The 7864-nt window shown below is 33.1% G+C and overlaps 1 pseudogene; it reads right to left on the bottom strand.

Moving 5' to 3' along the window:
• Positions 1 to 447: 447 nt before the first annotated feature.
• The window catches only part of LOC125339959, a 180329-nt pseudogene continuing 172912 nt past the window's right edge, over positions 448 to 7864 (bottom strand).

Below are 7864 nucleotides of genomic sequence, written 5' to 3'. Positions count from 1 at the left end.
AATGAATTCCGAGACATGGAAACAAGAGGCCTTTCTTTATTGCTGTTTTTTTTTTCTTTTCCTTTTGTCTTCCGTGTTTGCTTATCTGCCTTTAGGAGGGAGAGGGAGCACAGAAATGAAAGGGCAAAGAGTGAACACATGAAGCAGTGGTACTCACTTTAGACACCCTATTGCAAATGAACTACACAGCTTGCCAGTGGGGAAGAGAGGGAAATTGGGAGAGAGCGAGGGAAGGGGTGATAGTGTTCAAAAAAACCTACTCTTTATCTGACTTATGTGACTGTAACCCCTCTGTATATCACCTGTACAATACAAAAAGAAAGAATCCGCAAAAATATCACAATCATGACAAAAGCCTCCTTTCTTTATTTCTAAGACACTTTTTGATTTTTCTTTTTGCCTGATGACTCTTCAATCACTTTTTCAAACAAATTCAAAGAATCAGCATCAGAGCAAATCCAAGCCATTTCCATCCAAGTGTTTGACATGGAAGCAGAAGCAAGGCTTTCCTCTTTCCACTTGGGAAATGTATTCTTACAGTCCTGCAGAGATTCCTCTTCTGGCCGCCACATTTATTAGGAGTACCCAAAACTCTGAAAATCCTGAAGAGTTGATCATGTTTTGAATCCCCAATTAAAACCAGCTTCTTAGTGGCCAGCTCTGAAAATACGGCGCCTAGACACCAAAGGCTAGCTGGAGTGTTGTAACCGGCTGACCCCGGCAATACTCCTGGAGATCTATACCAGAGTGCCACTACCTCATGTGCATATACCATATATTGATTGTTCCTTTATCATCAACAAATGGATTGTCACATCGCAATCCCCTGAAGGATTTGGTGCAAATAACTCTTATCAAGTGAAGAATCTATTAATGACCAGGTGGATAGAATCTAAGTATTTCTTGAGACCCATGGAAAGGAATTCCAAGAGGATATACATCCTAGAATCCTGCATAAACACATCTTGAAGTCCTCTCCCTTTTTTTTTTTTTTCTGTTTCGACATAGTCTCCCTTAGTTACTCAGTAGGTTTAACAGATCCTGTATTAGGTTAAGCCTTCTCAGTGGTATTTACTGGCCTAGCTTGATAAATGCCAGAATTATTATGTAAAATATTTAATGATAGATTATACCATATCTGATCCTTCTTGCTTATGAGTATGATAAATAATGGAAGGGGATAAGACTATTGATTCCACTGGGTGAGATTGTGTACTATTCCAACGTTCTTGATGGTTCAATTTATAGTGATGTGGAGAAAGACTATGCATTTCAACAGCTCTTTTGCCTAGATCAAGAGTATCTTTCAGAGAGCAAAATATATTTGTTGTCTCTGCGGAATAGTGAATATGTAGACTTGGTTTTAGTGTCCATAGGGGTCTGAAATTGCTCAGGTATTGGTTCATCCAGCTGGTAATGAAGCAGCCAGTATCTCATTTCTGGAGTGGAATAGGCAATTATTCTAGTTTGAAACTCTCCCTTCACAAATTAAATGTGGCAACAATTCACATTGCTGTCATTATAAAGAACCTCAAAACTTGGTAGCTCTCCATATCAGTTTAGAAGAAACAATCAGGATACAAAACAAGTATGCTTTAACACCCAATGTATTATTATACTTTGATAATATGGATATTCAAACTGCTTTCTAAAAGATCTTTTTTTATGGTTTCATTCTCTAGTCTGCAAGTTGATCCAGGTAAACTAAAGTCACATAGGATATGTCTATAATTTCACATTAGCCCCACCAATCTTGCAATACATGCAGGAGAGAAAACATTTTGCCCTTTTTTCAACTTACATTTTAGTCCTATTATAATCCATCAAGGCAAAAGAGAAGTTTCCTGAGAATATGACTCTTGGTTTCACAGGCAACAAGACTAAACTTGTGGCGCCCATACCTGGTCAATGTGTGCATCTTCTGTGTTTTTCAAATTATCCAGCACTCTGGCCTTACAAAAGTTACATTTTATTTTTGTTAAAGAAGCACAAATAATCGTAGCATGCTTAAGCAATGGGTAACTAAAAACAATCTACTAATATAAAATAACAGTGTCTTCTTTGCACATCTCATGCATTTTGTTTACCAGGCCCTAAAAAGCAATTGCTATAACTAGAGTTAATATTGATTTTATCTCCTTCTCAAATTTTCCCTCTAGATTTTATAGTAATCTCCTCAAATATTGTTAATAGTCACAAAATGGATATATGTGTGTACTTTCTTTATTAAATAGCTACGGTATTCACACTGGTTTAAGAAATGATTTTGTTCTATCAGGAACTTACTGTACATAGTTTAAACCCTGTCTACAGAAAGCTGATCAAATACCAGATCTTAGAGTATAGTTAGCTCCCTGATAAGTATATGAGTTTTCAGCTCTATAAGCTAAGAAACTTTGATTGCAAAGATACAGGTATCTCAAATGTAATGAAAGGAAGGAAGGCAAGAAAATGGAAAGAGAAAGAACAAAAGAAGAAAAAGAAAAGAAAAGAAAGGCAAAAACAAGAGATTAAAAGGAAAGAAAAAATGAAGGAAAGAAAAAAAAGAAAAGAAAAAAACATAAAAGTTCTAAAAAGTTCCCAGAAACTGTGTGCCAATGTTTCATGCCTGTAATCCTAGCTACGTAGGAGGGCAAGTTCTGAAAGACATAGTTCAAGAGCAGCCCAAGCAGGAAAAACTTCAAACCAAAAAGGAAGTGGCACTAGGGCTCATGTGGTAGTGAGCTATCCTTGAGCTGAAGACCTCAGGGACAAGTCCCAGGACCTGAGTTCAAGCCCCAAAACAACTGATAAAAAAAAAGGGGGGGAGGAGGAGGTAGAGGACGTGGAGGAAGAGGAGGGAAGAGAAGAAGAAGGGTGGGAGAAGAAGAAGGGGCTAGAGATGCAGCTCAAGTTATAGAGCAAGTTTAAAGTCCTGAGTTCAAAAAACTCAGGCAGTATAAAAAATTATAACAATTAAAACAATCACAGAATGCAGAAATACTCTTGTTTTAACACAAATTCTAAAGAGAAATACTAGAATTTTTAAGGCTTATGAATAGAAGTGAATAAAGTTATGTTAGATAAGCAAACTGAACAAGTATGTGCATGGATTCAAACAGCAAATGACAGATGAACTGTCTAGAAAAAGAACTTTGTAATTGCAGCATGCTGTATGAGTTCACTACTGTATGGTCCATATTCTTAATGCAAAATCAACAGAAATTTGGAGATATCCATTGGTCTTGTGTTTTAGAAAAAGTCACAGCCAATAAAAACATCTAAATATTTTTAAGTTCCAGAATAAACATGAATGTTAAAAAACCATTTTTTTTATTTGCTTGAAAAATGTAGGATTTTTTCCAAATGAAAACCCACATTTCTATCATCTCTAGGTTACTTAACAGACTTCTATAGGGGGAAGAAATAAAGGAAACTTTTAGTGAGGATGTGAACAACATAAATATTCTTAGAGCACAGGTTGAATACACCATTATCAGAAAAGAAAAAAAAACACGTATATTGTTCTGTTATGTGCAATTCTGGCTACTCAGGGGATGAAGATAAAGAGAATGGCTTGAGGTATGAAACAAAAAGCACAAAACACTATCTGAAAAAATAAATACAAATTTAAAAAGGGGTGGTGCAGAGGTCCTTCCTAACCAATACAAGACTCTACGAGACTCTAAGTTTAAACACAAGTACTACAAAAAGAATATTGTTTTGCAAAAAGGTAATAAATATTCCATGTTAAGTGTAGATTTATAATTTGATCAAATCTAAGGCCATGACATCATTTAGTATAATTTGATAAAATTAAAAGAATTATAGAGAACTTTGATATAAATCGAACAATGAAATATGTGTTACTTAGCTGAAATTAAAATAAAAATATTATAAAGCTTTACAATTTCCCAGACAGTAGTTTCTCACTTGTAATATCTTTCAATTGCTCTGTTTACTTTACTTTTGTTTTTACACTGAAATTTGTAAATGCATTTTTTTCCTTTTTCTCAGATATAAAAATTTTAAAATATTTTCTAAGAATTATTTTCTTTAGGCCTTTTACCCAGTTACTTTCAAATGGCTCCTTTCTACATTGATATCCTGAATGTCTACCTGAGATTGTCAGAACGCCAGGTAAAGTAGATAGTAGTTTGAAAACTTATGAAGTTTCATGCTTCATGTATAAATTTCATGTAAAATGCATCCATAGAGCAAAGCACATTAATGTTAAATATGAAATAATTATTTCACGTTTATTTTAAATGAAATACGTAATTCAATAATATATGCTTGGTATGACTATGCCTCATCAATACAACCATGTATATTGAAGGGAATCTTTTAAAATCTAAACTTGGAAAAACAATTTTAAGTCCACCATACATTTGTACACAAAACCATGCTCCCTTCCTTTTGTGATTCATGCTTTCCTTTTTGTAGCTCATGCTTGTTAAGGATGAAATGGTTATGAATTTGATCTCTAGCACCCTTTACACAATGACCAAACATAGCATAATGTAACCAAAATAACTGAACATAATATTTTTGTCTCTGAAAATCTTTCTCTCTCTTACATGCGCCCATTTAAGACACATGAAAGTTCAGAAAATATTTCTGCATTCATGAAATTTAAAGTTGAAAACTAGATATAAAATTCAAATGTGAGTGATTGAAAACAACACACAATACATGACATGTTATATGACGAATAATGTAAAATTTAAACATGGGAAAGGGCCATAATATCTCCTAAGTACAATTAGGAAAATCCAAAAAGATAGTATTTAATTTGATTATTTTAAAGGTATTCAGTATCAGTGTGTAGAATTAGAATACTATGTGAAATGAACTCCATGTTATGGAAACGATTGCTGTAACTACTTTCAACGTGCCATATGTATTTTTAGCCTCTATTATTGATGATCTTCTTGTATCACCTTCCTGTGGTTGTACCTACACTTTCTCTGTATCTTATCTGAGTATATTGGAAACCAGGTATACTGGTATTAGAACTAGGAAGTGAATATATGAAAAAGTACAGATGCATGTAAAAAGCCATTAGCATGAAGAAAACAATGACTTAAAATTAATTTTCAGAGAGAATATATATTATTCATGTAGTATATGTATACATATATATGTATTCACTATATTAATCAAACATGTACAACTATGTGTGTGTGTATCCACATACATAAATGTAGTATAGACTAACAGTGGAAAGCCAGATTAGTTCTGTGTTTTGTTTCAGAATTTGGAGTAATATAACCATAATTTCTCTGTAAAAAGCAATTTTATTTATGAAATATCATATGCTAGGAAACTTTGGGAATTTAATAACAATAATCCATATTTTATGCATTCGATATCATAGGATAGCTTTCAAGATAGTTTCCAAGAAAACTGAGAGGATATATATTTTTAAATAATATTGTTATTTGTCTTTTTAAACATAAAATCAGTTTTAAAGGAATTTCTTTATGAGAAAACGTGGCACATAAACACAATGAGCCACAAAGGAGAATAAAATCATGTTTGTTCAGGAAAATATATGGAACATTATGTTAAATAAAACAAGCCAGACACAGAAAGGTATGTATCATATACTTCCCTCATACTTGCAATCTTAGAAATATGACCTGAAAGTAGAAGGCAATGATTCAAAAGAGGATGGGGTTGGAAGGAGAAGGAGAGGGACAAGGGTGTTGAGGATCAAATCTCAATGTATGAATTTATTAAAAATCATAACAAAACCTATTAATTTTTAAATTAATAAATGATCATGGCAACCATATACTTAAATATCAAAAACATGATATTTGTAGAATGTAACACATATTTTTTCAAAGCACAAAGAAAAATTATTGTTCCTAATTAGATAATGACCTTGTAATTCAGATTGATCTCTCGACTAAGGAATAATGAAAACATGGAAGACAATTTAAAATTTTTAAATATACTGGATTGATAAATAAGTGGCAGATATTATAAATTTCATCATTACTTGTATAACAAAACCTAGCTATAAGAGTTTTATAACTAAAGACTAAAGGGTCTCATATTATAATAAATTTGACTATGGGGATACTAAGCTAAAATATAGTTGATTCAAGGTAGAACTCAAATAATGTAATTCCCTAAAAAGGGAAAGTCAAAGTTCAACACAATAAAAACCAAAAAAACTGTTACTAGAAAGAAGTGGAATAGGATAAAGGAGAAGGGATAAGTGAATGAAGAGAAGAGAAGAAAAATGCAGTCAAGAATTGAATATAAGTCAGATGAAATTAAGAAGAATGTGTAGGGGAGGGGTAGTGGTGAGGTGGTGACAATGTTGGAGATGACATTGATCATGCTTTGCTAAGTGGCAATTTCTTTCTTCCAACTATTAATGATAATTTTTAAAAATGAATAGGGCCTTGAAAATATTCACAAGACTTGAAAAACAAAGGAGTGTGGGTGCCAGTGATGGAGATCTTGGCTCACTTGGAATGATTTGTCCAGGTTTTCATCCTGGGTTTAAGAATAAAATAGAAAGAGGGGGCTGGGGATATGGCCTAGTGGCAAGAGAGCTTGCCTCCCATACATGAGGCCTTGGGTTCAATTCCCCAGCACCACATATATAGAAAATGGCCAGAAGTGGCGCTGTGGCTCAAGTGGCAGAGTGCTAGCCTTGAGCAAAAGGAAGCCAGGGACAGTGCTCAGGCCCTGAGTCCAAGCCCCAGGACTGGCCAAAAAAAAAAAAAAAAGAAAGAGCTTTTGAAAGAACTGGCTTAGTGGGGCCAATAAGAAAGGGTTATAACCACTGAAAGAGAGAGGGAGAAAGAGAGAGAGAAACAGAGACAGAGACAAAGAGTAATATTCAGTTTATCTCATTGATTACTTCTGAAATGTGTCCTGCTACAGAATGTATGCATTCATGAAGTCATAACTATAATTTCTTTAAAAATAAGCAGACACAATTGGAAAAAAGTACATAACTCAAAACAACAACAACAAAAAATACCTGAAGAGAAAGAACAGAAACATTCCTGTGTAACACTTAGAAAATGGAGATTATCAGACATGGATATTAAGAAATAGATTTTAATATCAATCTGCCAATAAGTTTCAGAAAATAAAAGAATAAAATTTTCAGAAGAGCAGTGAAAAATCACAGAAAATGTGTGAAGGGAAATTCCAGAATGAAAAAAAATTGTTTAAAAATTACACAGTTGGATAACTGATATAATAGAAAATTATATTCATCTGAAGAGATTTTATAGGTGAAAAGATCTAGAAAAACTCACAAAAAGAAGATGAAGTTCTGTGGATGAGAAATGGGAAAATTCTGAGGTACAATTAATTTCAGTTTCAATTTTTAAATAGGAAAAAAATTACTGATCAAAGAAAATGGTTTTTCCTGGATGAAGCTTATAAAAGACAACAAAATGCAGACTCAAGAATCACAAGTCAGAATGCATTATGACAGAGGATGACTCAAAATTGTTGGGACTTAAAGACAAAGAAAAACCTTAAAGGTAATTGGACAGTTAAAAAAGAGAAAAAAAGAAAGATGATATAATGATGAAACAGAGCTCTAAGAAAATAATGCCAGCAGACAACATAATTGTATTTCTGCAGTGTGGAAGGGATATTACAATAACACATAACATTATGTCTCTGGAAATGTAGTTCAAAAACAAAATTGAATATTTTGTGTGAAACAATCAACAGTAAAACCAAACATATGAATACTTAAATTTAGAAAAGCATCACCAAGGAAACTTGAATAATAGTTATTTGATAGACACATAAAAAATATGTAATGAATCTCATTATCAACTCCTAAGCTGATTTAATGTATTTATGGATGCAATTGATAAATATAGTTGATCAGATG

This window comes from Perognathus longimembris, chromosome 22, assembly GCF_023159225.1.
Source record: "Perognathus longimembris pacificus isolate PPM17 chromosome 22, ASM2315922v1, whole genome shotgun sequence".
Taxonomy (NCBI): Eukaryota; Metazoa; Chordata; class Mammalia; order Rodentia; family Heteromyidae; genus Perognathus; species Perognathus longimembris.
Note: the sequence above shows the minus strand (reverse complement) of the source record. Positions and strands in the feature narration are given on the sequence as shown.